The sequence below is a fragment of the Musa acuminata genome, chromosome BXJ1-1 (genome assembly GCF_036884655.1).
Source record: "Musa acuminata AAA Group cultivar baxijiao chromosome BXJ1-1, Cavendish_Baxijiao_AAA, whole genome shotgun sequence".
NCBI classification, from domain to species: domain Eukaryota; kingdom Viridiplantae; phylum Streptophyta; class Magnoliopsida; order Zingiberales; family Musaceae; genus Musa; species Musa acuminata.
Window position 1 is genome coordinate 27,000,529 of NC_088327.1, and position 19,742 is coordinate 27,020,270.

The following is a 19,742-nucleotide window of genomic DNA, read 5'->3' on the forward strand; positions in this document are numbered from 1 at the left end:
ATTTCGTGACGGGCAAGAGGCTATGGACGTTGATGCGCCGGCCGCGACGTGCACATAGGCGAGGGACGAAGCACCCGAAACCGGTGCGATCATACCAGCACTAAACCACCGGATCCCATTAGAACTCCGAAGTTAAGCGTGCTTGGGCGAGGGGAGTACTAGGATGGGTTGTTGGGAAATCATTGGGGGGCGACATCATATGCGCAGCGGAAGAACAATAAAACAAAAATCCCCGATTCCCAAAAAGATGTTCGTCGTCGTGCGAAGATTGGTGCGCAAAAATCCGCAAAACACAAAACTGCGTATAAAGATTGTGTTACCTAGGGAGATTGTATATCCCTGTTTCCTCGCAGATCCTTAGGAGAGGGTGAAGGAGGTCAAGCGTCCTCCTCTCTAGCGGTGATCCACACAGCAGGGTTGCGACGACGCTCCTCAAAACTCCAGGCCTACTCTGAGGTGGAGAGGGAGAGGAGAATAGGAAGGGCAAGCAAAGACTCTAGCCTATGAGGCTGTGAATCCCTCCTATTTATAGAGATCCCGTGTCAAAACCCTAATGGGTCCTTTCCCTAGTGGGTATTGGATCTGCATCCAATAAGACAAGGGCTCCGTCGGATATCTCATATCCGAACCTCTACTCATCGCAATGCCTACCATATGTGTGTGACCCTCTAGGCCCAATATCGAGCTGGCCGTGAGTCATACCTGTCAGAACTCCTTCTAACTTAGTGAATTATTATCTCTGTAATAATTCACTCGACTCATCGACTACGGAAGTACTAGGCCACTACGCCGTAGTCCCCAGACGATACAGGGGAATCCAATCCATTGGACCTGTCTGTCCTCAGTTACCATGTACCTATAGTCCCTCATCCATCTAATATCCCAGAGACCGTATATCGAGCATGGTGCTGTCAGACCCATACGGTTTCTACTCGAGTCTCGCTCTAATCGGATTCTCCCGGAGAACTCTTTCTCTCTCAACCCGAATGACCCTGGCCAGGGATTTGTCTGAGCAAGAACACATAGGATATTCCTCTCATGACGCCGAGAGTGGATGATCCTCTATTGACACTCAATAGCCCTCGTAAGGTCGACTACCACTCCCAATGACCAGCTGTACTAGATCTGGGAACAGCCAAACCTATAAGTCTGGTATCAAAGAGTGGAGCACTCATACAGGACATCCTTGGTGTCTCAAGTCTAAGGACCAGATACACCACTAGGACTACGGAATCGCTGTCTGACAATAAGGCATCATCAACCATCCAGCATTCCGTAAGCGGATCAATCAGTGAACTCATTCTCCAATGAGCACCTGTACTGTATCCCTAGTGTCCCTACACGAGCAGCTATGAGACCAGCTGCATCCATCATATGGACGGGTATACAGCACACCAGTCTATCCGGTTATCACGATGTCCCTCTCGAGTAACCTATGACCGGGATTATTTAGGATATGTATTTAAAGGTGAATCGATCTCATTATCGTGATCTCATCACGATCCGATTCCCATTGCACAAATCCAAGGACATCACAATATATATGCATTTATGCAATAGTTATAAAGTGATATACGCCATAATATAATAAGCAAAAAGATTCTGTATCAAGTCACACGTGCCATCACTCACGTGATTGGCTTGCTGGGCACCTATGACTAGCAATCTCCCACTTGACCTAAAGCCAATCACCTATGTGTCTGATCCCCATCAGACCCCTGTGACGCTCAAAGACAATCTGAGACAACGGCTTTGTCAGTGGATCTGCAATGTTATCTTCGGATGGAACTCTTTCCACTGCTACATCTCCTCGGGTCACGATCTCTCTTATAAGCTGGAACCTCCTCAGAACACTTCTGATAAGACCCGGGTTCCCTTATTTGAGTAATCACCCCATAGTTGTCGCAATATAAGGAAGTCGACTTGTCGCTATCTGTATCGACTCCCAAATCTGTGATGAACTTCTTCACCCAGACTCCCTCCTTTGCTGCATCTGATGCAGCAATGTACTCCGCCTCTGTGGTCGAGTCAGCAGTGGTATCTTGCTTGGAACTCTTCCAGCACACTGCTCCTCCATTCAAGGTAAACACATATCCTGAATTCGACTTGCTATCATCGACATCAGACTGAAAACTTGAGTCAGTGTAGCCTTCAACCTTAAGGCTATTGCCTCCATATACTAGTAAAAGATCCTTAGTCCTTCTCAAGTACTTAAGGATACACTTTACTGCTTTCCAGTGCTCCAAGCCTGGATCCGCCTGATACCTGCTCGTGACACTCAGAGCATGCGCTATATCAGGCCTAGTACATAGCATGGCATACATGATAGACCCTATTGCTGAAGCATAAGGTATCATATTCATGTTTGCCCTTTGGAATTTTCCATGCCAAACCTTTTGACAATGGTTACTATGTACCTGGACTGGGACAAGCCAAGCATCCTCTTGGATCTATCTCTATAGATTCTAATCCCCAAGATATAAGATGCTTCCCCTAAGTCCTTTATGGAGAAGTGTCTAGATAACCAAGTCTTTACTGTGGATAGCATTCCTACGTCATTCCCAATGATGAGGATGTCATCCACATATAACACCAAAAAGGTGATAGCGCTCCCTCTTACCTTCCTGTACACACAAGGCTCATCTTCGTTCTTAACGAAGTCATAAGATCTGATTGCCTCATCAAATCTTATGTTCTAACTTCGGGAAGCTTGCTTTAGTCCATAAATGGATCTAAGCAACCTACACACCTTATCTGGGCAGTTCTTGGACACGAATCCCTCAGGTTGCATCATATACACCTCCTCCTCCAGGTTCCCGTTGAGGAATGCGGTTTTCACATCCATCTGCCAGATCTCATAATCATAGTGTGCTGCAATAGCCAATAGAATTCTGATGGATTTTAGCATTGCTACGGGTGAGAAAGTTTCGTCGTAGTCAACACCTTGCCTTTGACGATACCCCTTAGCCACTAGCCTTGCTTTATAGGTCTCTACCTTTCCATCTACTCCGATCTTTTTCTTAAAGATCCACTTGCAACCGATGGGTACAATACCTTCGGGTGCATCAACTAGGTTCCAAACCTTATTGGAGTACATAGAATCCATCTCAGAATTCATGGCTTCTTTCCACTTCCCGGAGTCTATACTCATAATAGCCTCCTCGTAGGTCTGAGGATCAATATCCTCTACATCCTCTGCTCTAATATGTCCCACATATCTCTCAGGAGGATGGGATACTCTATCAGACCTGCGTAAAGTTGATACTTGTGTATTAGGTACCTGAACAGACTCGGGCTGTAGAGTGGTGCTTGAGCTTGGTTCCCTAACTTCGCTCAACTCTATCATTCTCCCACTGTCTCCGCCAAGAATGTGTTCCTTCTCAAGGAACACTGCTCTCTTAGCTACAAAGACCTTTTGGTCCTCGAGATGATAGAAATAATACCCACAAGTTTCCTTGGGGTATCCCACAAATTTGCATCGCTCTGTCCTTGATTCTAACTTATCGGGGTTGTGTCTTTTAACATGGGCAGAACAGCCCCAAATCTTAACAACTTTAAGATCAGGCTTCTTCCCTTTCCATATCTCATATGGTGTAGACACTACCGACTTAGTTGGAACTCTGTTCAGAAGGTAAGCTGCGGTTTCTAGGGCATATCCCCAGAATGAGATGGGTAGGTCAGCGAAACTCATCATGGACCGTACCATATCTAATAATGTACGATTTCTCCTTTCAGAGACACCATTGAGCTGAGGTGTATAAGGAGGTGTCCATTGGGATAATATCCCATGGTCCTTGAGGAAGTGAGTAAACTCTGTACTTAAGTACTCACCTCCTCGATCTGATCGAAGAGTTTTGATACTCTTTCCAGTCTGGTTCTCCACCTCATTCTTATACTCTCTGAATTTCTCAAAGGCCTCGGACTTGTACTTCATTAAGTACACATATCCATACCTTGAGAAATCATCAGTAAATGTAATGAAGTAGGAGTAACCTCCAATGGCATGAGTTGACATGGGTCCACATACATCACTATGTATGAGTTCCAACAACTCAGTGGCTCTCTCTCCAGTTCCACTAAATGGAGAGTTGGTCAGTTTTCCACGAATGCAAGGCTCACAAGTTGCATATGACACATAGTCGAATGGATCTAGATATCCATCATTTAGCAACTTTTGAATCCTTCTTCCATGGATGTGACCTAGCCTACAATGCCACAGGTATGCATTGTTCACCTCATCTCGTTTCCTCTTAGACACATTTACATTCATGATATGTGGAGTGGTGTCTAACATAAATAAACCATTATGCAATGTTCCTTTCGTGATGATCTTATCATCTAATAATATCGAACAACCATTGTTCTCAAAAACAAATTTATATCCACTAACTGTTAAACATGAAATGGAAATAATGTTTTTGATAATAGAAGGAACAAAATAACATGCATCTAATGCAATAAAAGCTCCACTAGGCAGATGTAGAGCGACCTCGCCAACAGCTAATACAGCAACTTTTGCTCCATTACCCATCTTTAGGTCCATCTCGCCTCTCTCTAGTCTCCTAGGCCTTGCCAGAACCTGCAACGAATTGCATATATGATAAGCACTACCGGTATCTAATACCCATGTGTTATCATAAGAGTCTGACAAAATGGAGACTGATCATGAATGTACCTGAAGCTTCATCAAGCTTTTGTTTCGCCCTTTCTGCAAGGTACTCTTTGCAGTTTCTCTTCCAGTGCCCATCTTTACCACAGTGGAAGCACTGGCCTTTGTCCTTTGTTGGGTCTTTCTTAGCAACCTTTGCTTTACCTTGTTTGCCCTTGCCCTTTCCCTTCTTAAGGGACCTTTCTGCTTTCCTTTTCTTTCTGGTCTCACCAGTGTAGAGAACTGGCTTCTCTTTCTTAATAGTACTCTCTGCCTCCCTCAACATATTGAGGAGCTCTGGGAGAGTCACCTCAAGCTTGTTCATATTAAAATTCATTATGAACTGTGAAAAGGAATCTGGTAGGGACTGAAGCACAATGTCCACACACAAGTTATCCTCTAGGACCATTCCTAGACCTGTGAGTTTCTCTATCCACTCAATCATCTTTAGGACATGGTTCTGAACCGGTGTCCCCTCAGTCATCCTAGCGCGGAAAAGGCTCTTGGATATCTCATATCGTTGAGTCCTTCCCTGTTCCTCAAACAATTTACGGACATGTAGGAGAATGGATCTGGCATCCATCTTTTCATGTTGTCTTTGTAACTCTGGAGTCATAGAGCCCAACATATAGCACTGAGCAAGAGTGGAGTCATCAATGTACTTCACGTAACGAGCGATCTCATCCTCGCTTGCCCCTTCTTCGGGCGTAGGCATCACTGTATCAAGGACGTACACGATTTTCTCCGCTGTGAGAACAATTCTCAAGTTACGGAGCCAATCCGTATAATTTGGACCAGTGAGGCGGTTGACATCAAGTATGCCACGTAAGGGATTTGAAAGCGACATTTTCTGAAAATAAAGATGTAGCAAAATGAATAACATGCAGATTTTGCAAGAAATAAACTATCAAGATATGGACTTCTATCTTAATATGCTCCCACTATTTTACTAACGAGTCACGCGACACCCTCAGCACGTGAAACGGAAGTCTCCGGCAGACTTCTAGTGGGGATCAGGATCCAATCAGCGTCTTAGTGTAACCTCGAGGGACTCGACCAATCACACTAAGCCTAAAAGGTAGACAACTCTTACCGATCACAACTCCTTGTGATTCCCGTCCTGTTCGGCCTCCGAATCACCATGGCCTCGAGGGACTCGACCAACCATGATGCTCGGTTAAGTCAACACCTTCGTTACAAGATGAGTCTGATTTGATGATATACCCTCGAGGGACTCGACCAAGCATACCATGTCCTCAGGTCACCGGTGACATCTCTATGTCGTAAGCAAGATAGCGAATCGCGATATAGGTGAGTCTCGAGGGACTCGACCAACTCAACCTACACCGGGATTCGGTTCCTACTCATAACGATGGAAGGCCACGTGGGTCAATCTAATTGCCTCACGTTTACCGACTTAATATTATCGAGAGATGTTTCTATAATTTGGTCTCCTAATATGACATGTCACACATATACATATTTAATATATATCTACATCGCATGCAAATATATATACTTATCTAGTATGTGTATAAGCAATCACATCAGATGATCATGGACCACAACCTAATATGATTAGGCCCGAGCCAGTAGGCCTAATCACTCACATCAAGATCTATGTGTGCAACGGTGCATCTCCATGCCCTGTGATCGTCCATCTCGTCCTCGTCGGTTTCGTCGACATCTTGATGCATCTCCATGCATCACGATCGTCCGTCTCGTGGGTCCCGCTATCGCATCCACGCTCCCGCTGTGCCTCCTCATGTGATTACAACTTAATCATAGGCACGCAGGCCCGACAATAAACGAGAAATATAATGGAGGTTCGCAGACCTCAATAATAATAATCACAAGTACACACATCACACGGTCCATGATCATCCGTCCACACATCATACATCACATGTATAAATAATCATCATCATGTAGGACTACTAGATAATAATAAAAATAATAATCAACTAAACCTTTTAATTAATTAATATTTTTCTGAAATCAGGGACATGTAGGGAATTTCTCAATTGCTAAGGGTATTTTCGTAATTTGGACAAAAGACAGAAACTGGAATTTCTCAAATTCCGAGGGGCAAAACTGTCTTTTTCCCAGAAAACCCTAATGCCCTTTCCCCTTTTCGCTGCTGCCGCCGCCGCCACCCTGCCGGCGGCGGCCTGTGCGGCGAGGGGCGGGGCGCTGCCCTCGCCTGCGGGCGGCACGCCCGCTGGCGGCGATGCCGCTGCGGGTGGGCTCCCCTTTCGGGCGCCGCTGCCTCCGCAGGCGGTGCTGTCCCGCCGGGCGGCCGCCCCTGTGGGGGGGGTTTCGCCCGCGGGAGCAGCGGCGGCAGGCGTCGCGCGTCGCTGCCCTGCGGCGGCAGGCGCCGCTTCCTTTCGGCGGCAGGCGCCGCTGCCCTGCGGCGCCTCTGCCCGTCGGTTGCCAGCCCCGCCAGCAGCAAGCCTGCTGCAAGCAGACCGCCGGCCGGCTGCTGCAGGCACAGCGCTTGCGCATGCGCCGGCGCTGTGCTGCCTGGCTGCGACTGCGGCTGCCGCTGCAGGTGGCTGCAGGCATGCAGATCGAGGGTAGCAACTGTTGCTGCCCTTCCTCGCTTTTGCGTCAACGATTTTGACGTCAATTTTCTTCCTAAACACAATACACGCAGTTCAAAAACCAATCATTCGCACGAACAACCTGGCTCTGATACCACTGTTGGGAAATCATTGGGGGGCGACATCATATGCGCAGCGGAAGAACAATAAAACAAAAATCCCCGATTCCCAAAAAGATGTTCGTCGTCGTGCGAAGATTGGTGCGCAAAAATCCGCAAAACACAAAACTGCGTATAAAGATTGTGTTACCTAGGGAGATCGTATATCCCTGTTTCCTCGCAGATCCTTAGGAGAGGGTGAAGGAGGTCAAGCGTCCTCCTCTCTAGCGGTGATCCACACAGCAGGGTTGCGACGACGCTCCTCAAAACTCCAGGCCTACTCTGAGGTGGAGAGGGAGAGGAGAATAGGAAGGGCAAGCAAAGACTCTAGCCTATGAGGCTGTGAATCCCTCCTATTTATAGAGATCCCGTGTCAAAACCCTAATGGGTCCTTTCCCTAGTGGGTATTGGATCTGCATCCAATAAGACAAGGGCTCCGTCGGATATCTCATATCCGAACCTCTACTCATCGCAATGCCTACCATATGTGTGTGACCCTCTAGGCCCAATATCGAGCTGGCCGTGAGTCATACCTGTCAGAACTCCTTCTAACTTAGTGAATTATTATCTCTGTAATAATTCACTCGACTCATCGACTATGGAAGTACTAGGCCACTACGCCGTAGTCCCCAGACGATACAGGGGAATCCAATCCATTGGACCTGTCTGTCCTCAGTTACCATGTACCTATAGTCCCTCATCCATCTAATATCCCAGAGACCGTATATCGAGCATGGTGCTGTCAGACCCATACGGTTTCTACTCGAGTCTCGCTCTAATCGGATTCTCCCGGAGAACTCTTTCTCTCTCAACCCGAATGACCCTGGCCAGGGATTTGTCTGAGCAAGAACACATAGGATATTCCTCTCATGACGCCGAGAGTGGATGATCCTCTATTGACACTCAATAGCCCTCGTAAGGTCGACTACCACTCCCAATGACCAGCTGTACTAGATCTGGGAACAGCCAAACCTATAAGTCTGGTATCAAAGAGTGGAGCACTCATACAGGACATCCTTGGTGTCTCAAGTCTAAGGACCAGATACACCACTAGGACTACGGAATCGCTGTCTGACAATAAGGCATCATCAACCATCCAGCATTCCGTAAGCGGATCAATCAGTGAACTCATTCTCCAATGAGCACCTGTACTGTATCCCTAGTGTCCCTACACGAGCAGCTATGAGACCAGCTGCATCCATCATATGGACGGGTATACAGCACACCAGTCTATCCGGTTATCACGATGTCCCTCTCGAGTAACCTATGACCGGGATTATTTAGGATATGTATTTAAAGGTGAATCGATCTCATTATCGTGATCTCATCACGATCCGATTCCCATTGCACAAATCCAAGGACATCACAATATATATGCATTTATGCAATAGTTATAAAGTGATATACGCCATAATATAATAAGCAAAAAGATTCTGTATCAAGTCACACGTGCCATCACTCACGTGATTGGCTTGCTGGGCACCTATGACTAGCATGGGTGACCCCCCGGGAAGTCCTCGTGTTGCACTTCTTTTTGCATCCCGAGATACGAAACATCTCCCGTAGACCTCCGAGACGATTGTTTTCGGGCACGGAATTTGCCGTGACCGCTCCACAATCAGTATCGTGGGGCTCGAAAAGAGCTTTCCAGATTGGGGTCGCAATAGCGATTCTGAGATCGTTCGAGAAAGTGCCGATGGTTTCGGCGCGAGCTTGCCGTGACCGATACGCAGTCATTGGGCTAGGGCTCGGAGAGAGCTTGCAATAGGGATTTCGTGATCGTTCGAGAAAGCACCGGCGGTTTCGTTACGGGCAAGAGGCTCCGGACGTTGATGCGCCGGCCGCGACGTGCACATAGGCTAGGGATGAAGCACCCGAAACTGGTGCGATCATACCAGCACTAAACCACCGGATCCCATCAGAACTCCGAAGTTAAGCGTGCTTGGGCGAGAGTAGTACTAGGATGGGTGACCCCCCGGGAGGTCCTCGTGTTGCACTTCTTTTTGCATCCCGAGATACGAAACATCTCCCGTAGACCTCCGAGACGATTGTTTTCGGGCACGGAATTTGCCGTGACCGTTACGCAGTCAGTATCGTGGGGCTCGGAAAGAGCTTTCCGGATTGTGGTCGCAATAGCGATTCCGAGATCGTTCGAGAAAGTGTCGATGGTTTCGGTGCGAGCTTGCCGTGACCGAAACGCGGTCGTTGGGCGAGGGCTCGGAGAGAGCTTCCAATAGGGATTTCGTGATCGTTCGTGAAAGCGCCGACAATTTCGTGACGGGCAAGAGGCTACGGACGTTGATGCGCCGACCGCGACGTGCACATAGGCGAGGGACGAAGCACCCGAAACCGGTGCGATCATACCAGCACTAAACCACCGGATCCCATTAGAACTCCGAAGTTAAGCTTGCTTGCGCGAGAGGAGTACTAGGATGGGTGACCCCCCGGGAAGTCCTCGTGTTGCACTTCTTTTTGCATCCCGAGATACGAAACATCTCCCGTAGACCTCCGAGACGATTGTTTTCGGGCACGGAATTTGCCGTGACCGCTCCACAATCAGTATCGTGGGGCTCGAAAAGTGCTTTCCAGATTGGGGTCGCAATAGCGATTCCGAGATCGTTCGAGAAAGTGCCGATGGTTTCGGCGCGAGCTTGCCGTGACCGATACGCAGTCATTGGGCTAGGGCTCGGAGAGAGCTTGCAATAGGGATTTCGTGATCGTTCGAGAAAGCACCGGCGGTTTCTTTACGGGCAAGAGGCTCCGGACGTTGATGCGCCGGCCGCGACGTGCACATAGGCTTGGGATGAAGCACCCGAAACCGGTGCGATCATACCAGCACTAAACCACCGGATCCCATCAGAACTCCGAAGTTAAGCGTGCTTGGGCGAGAGTAGTACTAGGATGGGTGACCCCCCGGGAAGTCCTCGTGTTGCACTCCTTTTTGCGTCCCGAGATATGAAACATCTTCCGTAGACCTCCGAGACGATTGTTTTCGGGCACGGAATTTGCCGTGACCGCTACGCAGTCAGTATCGTGGGGCTCGGAAAGAGCTTTCGGGATTGGGGTCGCAATAGCGATTCCGAGATCGTTCGAGAAAGTGCCGATGGTTTCGGCGCGAGCTTGCCGTGACCGATACGCGGTCGTTGGGCTAGGGCTCCGAGAGAGCTTCCAATAGGGATTTCCTGATCGTTCGTGAAAGCGCCGACAATTTCGTGACGGGCAAGAGGCTATGGACGTTGATGCGCCGGCCGCGACGTGCACATAGGCGACGGACGAAGCACCCGAAACCGGTGCGATCATACCAGCACTCAACCACCGGATCCCATTAGAACTCCGAAGTTAAGCGTGCTTGGGCGAGAGGAGTACTAGGATGGGTGACCCCCCGGGAAGTCCTCGTGTTGCACTTCTTTTTGCATCCCGAGATACGAAACATCTCCCGTAGACCTCCGAGACGATTGTTTTCGGGCACGGAATTTGCCGTGACCGTTACGCAGTCAGTATCGTGGGGCTCGGAAAGAGCTTTCAGGATTGGGGTCACAATAGCGATTCCGAGATCGTTCGAGAAAGTGCCGATGGTTTCGGCGCGAGCTTGCCGTGACCGATACGCAGTCATTGGGCTAGGGCTCGGAGAGAGCTAGCAAGAGGGATTTCGTGATCGTTCGAGAAAGCACCGGCGGTTTCGTGACGGGCAAGAGGCTCCGGACGTTGATGCGCCGGCCGTGACGTGCACATAGGCGAGGGACGAAGCACCCGAAACCGGTGCGATCATACCAGCACTAAACCACCGGATCCCATCAGAACTCCGAAGTTAAGCGTGCTTGGGCGAGAGTAGTACTAGGATGGGTGACCCCCCGGGAAGTCCTCGTGTTGCACTCCTTTTTGCGTCCTGAGATACGAAACATCTCCCGTAGACCTCCGAGACGATTGTTTTCGGGCACGGAATTTGCCGTGACCACTACGCAGTCAGTATCGTGGGGCTCGGAAAGAGCTTTCGGGATTGGGGTCGCAATAGCGATTCCGAGATCGTTCGAGAAAGTGCCGATGGTTTCGGCTCGAGCTTGCCGTGACCGATACGCGGTCGTTGGGCTAGGGCTCCGAGAGAGCTTCCAATAGGGATTTCCTGATCGTTCGTGAAAGCGCCGACAATTTCGTGACGGGCAAGAGGCTATGGACGTTGATGCGCCGGCCGCGACGTGCACATAGGCGAGGGACGAAGCACCCGAAACCGGTGCGATCATACCAGCACTAAACCACCGGATCCCATTAGAACTCCGAAGTTAAGCGTGCTTGGGCGAGGGGAGTACTAGGATGGGTGACCCCCCGGGAAGTCCTCGTGTTGCACTTCTTTTTGCATCCCGAGATACGAAACATCTCCCGTAGACCTCCGAGACGATTGTTTTCGGGCACGGAATTTGCCGTGACCGCTCCACAATCAGTATCGTGGGGCTCGAAAAGAGCTTTCCAGATTGGGGTCGCAATAGCGATTATGAGATCGTTCGAGAAAGTGCCGATGGTTTCGGCGCGAGCTTGCCGTGACCGATACGCAGTCATTGGGCTAGGGCTCGGAGAGAGCTAGCAATAGGGATTTCGTGATCGTTCGAGAAAGCACCGGCGGTTTCGTTACGGGCAAGAGGCTCCGGACGTTGATGCGCCGGCCGCGACGTGCACATAGGCTAGGGATGAAGCACCCGAAACTGGTGCGATCATACCAGCACTAAACCACCGGATCCCATCAGAACTCCGAAGTTAAGCGTGCTTGGGCGAGAGTAGTACTAGGATGGGTGACCCCCCGGGAAGTCCTCGTGTTGCACTTCTTTTTGCATCCCGAGATACGAAACATCTCCCGTAGACCTCCGAGACGATTGTTTTCGGGCACGGAATTTGCCGTGACCGTTACGCAGTCAGTATCGTGGGGCTCGGAAAGAGCTTTCCGGATTGTGGTCGCAATAGCGATTCCGAGATCGTTCGAGAAAGTGTCGATGGTTTCGGTGCGAGCTTGCCGTGACCGATACGCGGTCGTTGGGCGAGGGCTCGGAGAGAGCTTCCAATAGGGATTTCGTGATCGTTCGTGAAAGCGCCGACAATTTCGTGACGGGCAAGAGGCTACGGACGTTGATGCGCCGACCGCGACGTGCACATAGGCGAGGGACGAAGCACCCGAAACCGGTGCGATCATACCAGCACTAAACCACCGGATCCCATTAGAACTCCGAAGTTAAGCTTGCTTGGGTGAGAGGAGTACTAGGATGGGTGACCCCCCGGGAAGTCCTCGTGTTGCACTTCTTTTTGCGTCCTGAGATACGAAACATCTCCCGTAGACCTCCGAGACGATTGTTTTCGGGCACGGAATTTGCCGTGACCGTTACGCAGTCAGTATCGTGGGGCTCGGAAAGAGCTTTCCGGATTGGGGTCGCAATAGCGATTCCGAGATCGTTCGAGAAAGTGCCGATGGTTTCGGCGCGAGCTTGCCGTGACCGATACGCAGTCTTTGGGCTAGGGCTCGGAGAGAGCTAGCAATAGGGATTTCGTGATCGTTCGAGAAAGCACCGGCGGTTTCGTGACGGGCAAGAGGCTCCGGACGTTGATGCGCCGGCCGCGACGTGCACATAGGCGAGGGACGAAGCACCCGAAACCGGTGCGATCATACCAGCACTAAACCACCGGATCCCATCAGAACTCCGAAGTTAAGCGTGCTTGGGCGAGAGTAGTACTAGGATGGGTGACCCCCCGGGAAGTCCTCGTGTTGCACTCCTTTTTGCGTCCTGAGATACGAAACATCTCCCGTAGACCTCCGAGACGATTGTTTTCGGGCACGGAATTTGCCGTGACCACTACGCAGTCAGTATCGTGGGGCTCGGAAAGAGCTTTCGGGATTGGGGTCGCAATAGCGATTCCGAGATCGTTCGAGAAAGTGCCGATGGTTTCGGCGCGAGCTTGCCGTGACCGATACGCGGTCGTTGGGCTAGGGCTCGGAGAGAGCTTCCAATAGGGATTTCCTGATCGTTCGTGAAAGCGCCGACAATTTCGTGACGGGCAAGAGGCTATGGACGTTGATGCGCCGGCCGCGACGTGCACATAGGCGAGGGACGAAGCACCCGAAACCGGTGCGATCATTCCAGCACTAAACCACCGGATCCCATTAGAACTCCGAAATTAAGCGTGCTTGGGCGAGGGGAGTACTAGGATGGGTGACCCCCCGGGAAGTCCTCGTGTTGCACTTCTTTTTGCATCCCGAGATACGAAACATCTCCCGTAGACCTCCGACACGATTGTTTTCGGGCACGGAATTTGCCGTGACCGCTCCACAATCAGTATCGTGGGGCTCGAAAAGTGCTTTCCAGATTGGGGTCGCAATAGCGATTCCGAGATCGTTCGAGAAAGTGCCGATGATTTCGGCGCGAGCTTGCCGTGACCGATACGCAGTCATTGGGCTAGGGCTCGGAGAGAGCTTGCAATAGGGATTTCGTGATCGTTCGAGAAAGCACCGGCGGTTTCGTGACGGGCAAGAGGCTCCGGACGTTGATGCGCCGGCCGCGACGTGCACATAGGCGAGGGACGAAGCACCCGAAACCGGTGCGATCATACCAGCACTAAACCACCGGATCCCATTAGAACTCCGAAGTTAAGCGTGCTTGGGCGAGAGTAGTACTAGGATGGGTGACCCCCCTGGAAGTCCTCGTGTTGCACTTCTTTTTGCATCCCGAGATACGAAACATCTCCCGTAGACCTCCGAGACGATTGTTTTCGGGCACGGAATTTGCCGTGACCGTTACGCAGTCAGTATCGTGGGGCTCGGAAAGAGCTTTCCGGATTGGGGTCACAATAGCGATTCCGAGATCGTTCGAGAAAGTGCCGATGGTTTCGGCGCGAGCTTGCCGTGACCGATACGCAGTCATTGGGCTAGGGCTCGGAGAGAGCTAGCAATAGGGATTTCGTGATCATTCCAGAAAGCACCGGCGGTTTCGTGACGGGCAAGAGGCTCCGGACGTTGATGCGCCGGCCGTGACGTGAACATAGGAGAGGGACGAAGCACCCGAAACCGGTGCGATCATACCAGCACTAAACCACCGGATCCCATCAGAACTCCGAAGTTAAGCGTGCTTGGGCGAGAGTAGTACTAGGATGGGTGACCCCTCGGGAAGTCCTCGTGTTGCACTCCTTTTTGCGTCCTGAGATACGAAACATCTCCCGTAGACCTCCGAGACGATTGTTTTCGGGCACGGAATTTGCCGTGACCACTACGCAGTCAGTATCGTGGGGCTCGGAAAGAGCTTTCGGGATTGGGGTCGCAATAGCGATTCCGAGATCGTTCGAGAAAGTGACGATGGTTTCGGCGCGAGCTTGCCGTGACCGATACGCGGTCGTTGGGCTAGGGCTCGGAGAGAGCTTCCAATAGGGATTTCCTGATCGTTCGTGAAAGCGCCGACAATTTCGTGACGGGCAAGAGGCTATGGACGTTGATGCGCCGGCCGCGACGTGCACATAGGCGAGGGACGAAGCACCCGAAACCGGTGCGATCATACCAGCACTAAACCACCGGATCCCATTAGAACTCCGAAATTAAGCGTGCTTGGGCGAGGGGAGTACTAGGATGGGTGACCCCCCGGGAAGTCCTCGTGTTGCACTTCTTTTTGCATCCCGAGATACGAAACATCTCCCGTAGACCTCCGACACGATTGTTTTCGGGCACGGAATTTGCCGTGACCGCTCCACAATCAGTATCGTGGGGCTCGAAAAGTGCTTTCCAGATTGGGGTCGCAATAGCGATTCCGAGATCGTTCGAGAAAGTGCCGATGGTTTCGGCGCGAGCTTGCCGTGACCGATACGCAGTCATTGGGCTAGGGCTCGGAGAGAGCTTGCAATAGGGATTTCGTGATCGTTCGAGAAAGCACCGGCGGTTTCTTTACGGGCAAGAGGCTATGGACGTTGATGCGCCGGCCGCGACGTGCACATAGGCGAGGGACGAAGCACCCGAAACCGGTGCGATCATACCAGCACTAAACCACCGGATCCCATTAGAACTCCGAAGTTAAGCGTGCTTGGGTGAGAGGAGTACTAGGATGGGTGACCCCCCCGGGAAGTCCTTGTGTTTCTTTTTGCATCCCGAGATACGAAACATCTCCCGTAGACCTCCGAGACGATTGTTTTCGGGCACGGAATTTGCCGTGACCGTTACGCAGTCAGTATCGTGGGGCTCGGAAAGAGCTTTCCGGATTGGGGTCGCAATAGCGATTCCGAGATCGTTCGAGAAAGTGCCGATGGTTTCGGCGCGAGCTTGCCGTGACCGATACGCGGTCGTTGGGCTAGGGCTCCGAGAGAGCTTCCAATAGGGATTTCCTGATCGTTCGTGAAAGCGCCGACAATTTCGTGACGGGCAAGAGGCTATTGACGTTGATGCGCCGGCCGCGACGTGCACATAGGCGACGGACGAAGCACCCGAAACCGGTGCGATCATACCAGCACTCAACCACCGGATCCCATTAGAACTCCGAAGTTAAGCGTGCTTGGGCGAGAGGAGTACTAGGATGGGTGACCCCCCGGGAAGTCCTCGTGTTGCACTTCTTTTTGCATCCCGAGATACGAAACATCTCCCGTAGACCTCCGAGACGATTGTTTTCGGGCACGGAATTTGCCGTGACCGTTACGCAGTCAGTATCGTGGGGCTCGGAAAGAGTTTTCAGGATTGGGGTCACAATAGCGATTCCGAGATCGTTCGAGAAAGTGCCGATGGTTTCGGCGCGAGCTTGCCGTGACCGATACGCAGTCATTGGGCTAGGGCTCGGAGAGAGCTAGCAAGAGGGATTTCGTGATCGTTCGAGAAAGCACCGGCGGTTTCGTGACGGGCAAGAGGCTCCGGACGTTGATGCGCCGGCCGTGACGTGCACATAGGCGAGGGACGAAGCACCCGAAACCGGTGCGATCATACCAGCACTAAACCACCGGATCCCATCAGAACTCCGAAGTTAAGCGTGCTTGGGCGAGAGTAGTACTAGGATGGGTGACCCCCCGGGAAGTCCTCGTGTTGCACTCCTTTTTGCGTCCTGAGATACGAAACATCTCCCGTAGACCTCCGAGACGATTGTTTTCGGGCACGGAATTTGCCGTGACCACTACGCAGTCAGTATCGTGGGGCTCGGAAAGAGCTTTCGGGATTGGGGTCGCAATAGCGATTCCGAGATCGTTCGAGAAAGTGCCGATGGTTTCGGCTCGAGCTTGCCTTGACCGATACGCGGTCGTTGGGCTAGGGCTCCGAGAGAGCTTCCAATAGGGATTTCCTGATCGTTCGTGAAAGCGCCGACAATTTCGTGACGGGCAAGAGGCTATGGACGTTGATGCGCCGGCCGCGACGTGCACATAGGCGAGGGACGAAGCACCCGAAACCGGTGCGATCATACCAGCACTAAACCACCGGATCCCATTAGAACTCCGAAGTTAAGCGTGCTTGGGCGAGGGGAGTACTAGGATGGGTGACCCCCCGGGAAGTCCTCGTGTTGCACTTCTTTTTGCATCCCGAGATACGAAACATCTCCCGTAGACCTCCGAGACGATTGTTTTCGGGCACGGAATTTGCCGTGACCGCTCCACAATCAGTATCGTGGGGCTCGAAAAGAGCTTTCCAGATTGGGGTCGCAATAGCGATTCCGAGATCGTTCGAGAAAGTGCCGATGCTTTCGGCGCGAGCTTGCCGTGACCGATACGCAGTCATTGGGCTAGGGCTCGGAGAGAGCTTGCAATAGGGATTTCGTGATCGTTCGAGAAAGCACCGGCGGTTTCGTTACGGGCAAGAGGCTCCGGACGTTGATGCGCCGGCCGCGACGTGCACATAGGCTAGGGATGAAGCACCCGAAACCGGTGCGATCATACCAGCACTAAACCACCGGATCCCATCAGAACTCCGAAGTTAAGCGTGCTTGGGCGAGAGTAGTACTAGGATGGGTGACCCCCCGGGAAGTCCTCGTGTTGCACTCCTTTTTGCGTCCCGAGATATGAAACATCTTCCGTAGACCTCCGAGACGATTGTTTTCGGGCACGGAATTTGCCGTGACCGCTACACAGTCAGTATCGTGGGGCTCGGAAAGAGCTTTCCGGATTGTGGTCGCAATAGCGATTCCGAGATCGTTCGAGAAAGTGTCGATGGTTTCGGTGCGAGCTTGCCGTGACCGATACGCGGTCGTTGGGCTAGGGCTCGGAGAGAGCTTCCAATAGGGATTTCGTGATCGTTCGTGAAAGCGCCGACAATTTCGTGACGGGCAAGACGCTATGGACGTTGATGCGCCGGTCGCGACGTGCACATAGGCGAGGGACGAAGCACCCGAAACCGGTGCGATCATACCAGCACTAAACCACCGGATCCCATTAGAACTCCGAATATAAGCGTGCTTGGGCGAGAGGAGTACTAGGATGGGTGACCCCCCGGGAAGTCCTCGTGTTGCACTTCTTTTTGCATCCCGAGATACGAAACATCTCCCGTAGACCTCCGAGACGATTGTTTTCGGGCACGGAATTTGCCGTGACCGCTCCACAATCAGTATCGTGGGGCTCGAAAAGAGCTTTCCAGATTGGGGTCGCAATAGCGATTCCGAGATCGTTCGAGAAAGTGCCGATGGTTTCGGCGCGAGCTTGCCGTGACCGATACGCAGTCATTGGGCTAGGGCTCGGAGAGAGCTTGCAATAGGGATTTCGTGATCGTTCGAGAAAGCACCGGCGGTTTCGTTACGGGCAAGAGGCTCCGGACGTTGATGCGCCGGCCGCGACGTGCACATAGGCTAGGGATGAAGCACCCCAAACCGGTGCGATCATACCAGCACTAAACCACCGGATCCCATCAGAACTCCGAAGTTAAGCGTGCTTGGCGAGAGTAGTACTAGGATGGGTGACCCCCCGGGAAGTCCTCGTGTTGCACTCCTTTTTGCGTCCCGAGATATGAAACATCTTCCGTAGACCTCCGAGACGATTGTTTTCGGGCACGGAATTTGCCGTGACCGCTACGCAGTCAGTATCGTGGGGCTCGGAAAGAGCTTTCCGGATTGTGGTCGCAATAGCGATTCCGAGATCGTTCGAGAAAGTGTCGATGGTTTCGGTGCGAGCTTGCCGTGACCGATACGCGGTCGTTGGGCTAGGGCTCGGAGAGAGCTTCCAATAGGGATTTCGTGATCGTTCGTGAAAGCGCCGACAATTTCGTGACGGGCAAGAGGCTATGGACGTTGATGCGCCGGCCGCGACGTGCACATAGGCGAGGGACGAAGCACCCGAAACCGGTGCGATCATACCAGCACTAAACCACCGGATCCCATTAGAACTCCGAAGTTAAGCGTGCTTGGGTGAGAGGAGTACTAGGATGGGTGACCCCCCCGGGAAGTCCTTGTGTTTCTTTTTGCATCCCGAGATACGAAACATCTCCCGTAGACCTCCGAGACGATTGTTTTCGGGCACGGAATTTGCCGTGACCGTTACGCAGTCAGTATCGTGGGGCTCGGAAAGAGCTTTCCGGATTGGGGTCGCAATAGCGATTCCGAGATCGTTCGAGAAAGTTCCGATGGTTTCGGCGCGAGCTTGCCGTGACCGATACGCAGTCATTGGGCTAGGGCTCGGAGAGAGCTTGCAATAAGGATTTCGTGATCGTTCGAGAAAGCACCGGCGGTTTCGTGACGGGCGAGAGGCTCCGGACGTTGATGCGCCAGCCGCGACGTGCATATTAGCTAGGGACGAAGCACCCGAAACCGGTACGATCATACCAGCACTAAATCACCGGATCCCATCAGAACTCCGAAGTTAAGCGTGCTTGGGTGAGAGTAGTACTAGGATGGGTGACCCCCCGGGAATTCCTCGTGTTGCACTCCTTTTTGCGTCCCGAGATATGAAACATCTTCCGTAGACCTCCGAGACGATTGTTTTCGGGCACGGAATTTGCCGTGACCGCAACACAGTCAGTATCGTGGGGCTCGGAAAGAGCTTTCCGGATTGGGGTCGCAATAGCGATTCCGAGATCGTTCGAGAAAGTGTCGATGGTTTCGGTGCGAGCTTGCCGTGACCGATACGCGGTCGTTGGGCTAGGGCTCGGAGAGAGCTTCCAATAGGGATTTCGTGATCGTTCGTGAAAGCGCCGACAATTTCGTGACGGGCAAGAGGCTATGGACGTTGATGCGCCGACCGCGACGTGCACATAGGCGAGGGACGAAGCACCCGAAACCGGTGCGATCATACCAGCACTAAACCACCGGATCCCATCAGAACTCCGAAGTTAAGCGTGCTTGGGCGAGAGTAGTACTAGGATGGGTGACCCCCCGTGAAGTCCTCGTGTTGCACTCCTTTTTGCGTCCCGAGATATGAAACATCTTCCGTAGACCTCCGAGACGATTGTTTTCGGGCACGGAATTTGCCGTGACCGCTACG

General features: G+C 51.9%; 21 non-coding genes and 3 pseudogenes across 21 annotated transcripts; all 24 read left to right on the plus strand.

Moving 5' to 3' along the window:
• The first annotated feature begins 81 nt into the window (after positions 1-81).
• On the plus strand, positions 82-196 carry LOC135592607 (5S ribosomal RNA; annotated as a pseudogene).
• Positions 197-9,230: 9,034 nt separating this feature from the next.
• Positions 9,231-9,349, plus strand: LOC135593068 (5S ribosomal RNA). The gene has a single exon (XR_010479384.1). It is a non-coding gene; the product is annotated as a 5S ribosomal RNA (ribosomal RNA).
• Positions 9,350-9,699: 350 nt separating this feature from the next.
• LOC135592309 (5S ribosomal RNA) lies at positions 9,700-9,818 on the plus strand. The gene has a single exon (XR_010478990.1). It is a non-coding gene; the product is annotated as a 5S ribosomal RNA (ribosomal RNA).
• Positions 9,819-10,168: 350 nt separating this feature from the next.
• On the plus strand, positions 10,169-10,287 carry LOC135593001 (5S ribosomal RNA). Its single transcript, XR_010479324.1, has one exon. It is a non-coding gene; the product is annotated as a 5S ribosomal RNA (ribosomal RNA).
• A 350-nt stretch (positions 10,288-10,637) lies between these two features.
• On the plus strand, positions 10,638-10,756 carry LOC135588473 (5S ribosomal RNA). The gene has a single exon (XR_010476287.1). It is a non-coding gene; the product is annotated as a 5S ribosomal RNA (ribosomal RNA).
• A 350-nt stretch (positions 10,757-11,106) lies between these two features.
• LOC135593003 (5S ribosomal RNA) lies at positions 11,107-11,225 on the plus strand. Its single transcript, XR_010479325.1, has one exon. It is a non-coding gene; the product is annotated as a 5S ribosomal RNA (ribosomal RNA).
• Positions 11,226-11,575: 350 nt separating this feature from the next.
• Positions 11,576-11,694, plus strand: LOC135593468 (5S ribosomal RNA). The gene has a single exon (XR_010479618.1). It is a non-coding gene; the product is annotated as a 5S ribosomal RNA (ribosomal RNA).
• Positions 11,695-12,044: 350 nt separating this feature from the next.
• LOC135588970 (5S ribosomal RNA) lies at positions 12,045-12,163 on the plus strand. The gene has a single exon (XR_010476552.1). It is a non-coding gene; the product is annotated as a 5S ribosomal RNA (ribosomal RNA).
• A 350-nt stretch (positions 12,164-12,513) lies between these two features.
• Positions 12,514-12,632, plus strand: LOC135591696 (5S ribosomal RNA). The gene has a single exon (XR_010478590.1). It is a non-coding gene; the product is annotated as a 5S ribosomal RNA (ribosomal RNA).
• Positions 12,633-12,982: 350 nt separating this feature from the next.
• Positions 12,983-13,101, plus strand: LOC135593006 (5S ribosomal RNA). The gene has a single exon (XR_010479332.1). It is a non-coding gene; the product is annotated as a 5S ribosomal RNA (ribosomal RNA).
• A 350-nt stretch (positions 13,102-13,451) lies between these two features.
• Positions 13,452-13,570, plus strand: LOC135590659 (5S ribosomal RNA). Its single transcript, XR_010478071.1, has one exon. It is a non-coding gene; the product is annotated as a 5S ribosomal RNA (ribosomal RNA).
• A 350-nt stretch (positions 13,571-13,920) lies between these two features.
• Positions 13,921-14,039, plus strand: LOC135593963 (5S ribosomal RNA). The gene has a single exon (XR_010479915.1). It is a non-coding gene; the product is annotated as a 5S ribosomal RNA (ribosomal RNA).
• A 350-nt stretch (positions 14,040-14,389) lies between these two features.
• On the plus strand, positions 14,390-14,508 carry LOC135593097 (5S ribosomal RNA). Its single transcript, XR_010479397.1, has one exon. It is a non-coding gene; the product is annotated as a 5S ribosomal RNA (ribosomal RNA).
• Positions 14,509-14,858: 350 nt separating this feature from the next.
• On the plus strand, positions 14,859-14,977 carry LOC135589018 (5S ribosomal RNA). The gene has a single exon (XR_010476572.1). It is a non-coding gene; the product is annotated as a 5S ribosomal RNA (ribosomal RNA).
• Positions 14,978-15,327: 350 nt separating this feature from the next.
• On the plus strand, positions 15,328-15,447 carry LOC135592516 (5S ribosomal RNA; annotated as a pseudogene).
• Positions 15,448-15,792: 345 nt separating this feature from the next.
• On the plus strand, positions 15,793-15,911 carry LOC135588475 (5S ribosomal RNA). The gene has a single exon (XR_010476288.1). It is a non-coding gene; the product is annotated as a 5S ribosomal RNA (ribosomal RNA).
• A 350-nt stretch (positions 15,912-16,261) lies between these two features.
• Positions 16,262-16,380, plus strand: LOC135593010 (5S ribosomal RNA). Its single transcript, XR_010479333.1, has one exon. It is a non-coding gene; the product is annotated as a 5S ribosomal RNA (ribosomal RNA).
• A 350-nt stretch (positions 16,381-16,730) lies between these two features.
• On the plus strand, positions 16,731-16,849 carry LOC135593469 (5S ribosomal RNA). Its single transcript, XR_010479625.1, has one exon. It is a non-coding gene; the product is annotated as a 5S ribosomal RNA (ribosomal RNA).
• A 350-nt stretch (positions 16,850-17,199) lies between these two features.
• On the plus strand, positions 17,200-17,318 carry LOC135593013 (5S ribosomal RNA). Its single transcript, XR_010479334.1, has one exon. It is a non-coding gene; the product is annotated as a 5S ribosomal RNA (ribosomal RNA).
• Positions 17,319-17,668: 350 nt separating this feature from the next.
• On the plus strand, positions 17,669-17,787 carry LOC135590825 (5S ribosomal RNA). The gene has a single exon (XR_010478236.1). It is a non-coding gene; the product is annotated as a 5S ribosomal RNA (ribosomal RNA).
• Positions 17,788-18,137: 350 nt separating this feature from the next.
• Positions 18,138-18,255, plus strand: LOC135590670 (5S ribosomal RNA). The gene has a single exon (XR_010478082.1). It is a non-coding gene; the product is annotated as a 5S ribosomal RNA (ribosomal RNA).
• A 350-nt stretch (positions 18,256-18,605) lies between these two features.
• LOC135592517 (5S ribosomal RNA) lies at positions 18,606-18,725 on the plus strand (annotated as a pseudogene).
• Positions 18,726-19,070: 345 nt separating this feature from the next.
• On the plus strand, positions 19,071-19,189 carry LOC135590504 (5S ribosomal RNA). The gene has a single exon (XR_010477917.1). It is a non-coding gene; the product is annotated as a 5S ribosomal RNA (ribosomal RNA).
• A 350-nt stretch (positions 19,190-19,539) lies between these two features.
• Positions 19,540-19,658, plus strand: LOC135593219 (5S ribosomal RNA). Its single transcript, XR_010479456.1, has one exon. It is a non-coding gene; the product is annotated as a 5S ribosomal RNA (ribosomal RNA).
• The last annotated feature ends 84 nt before the right edge of the window (positions 19,659-19,742 follow it).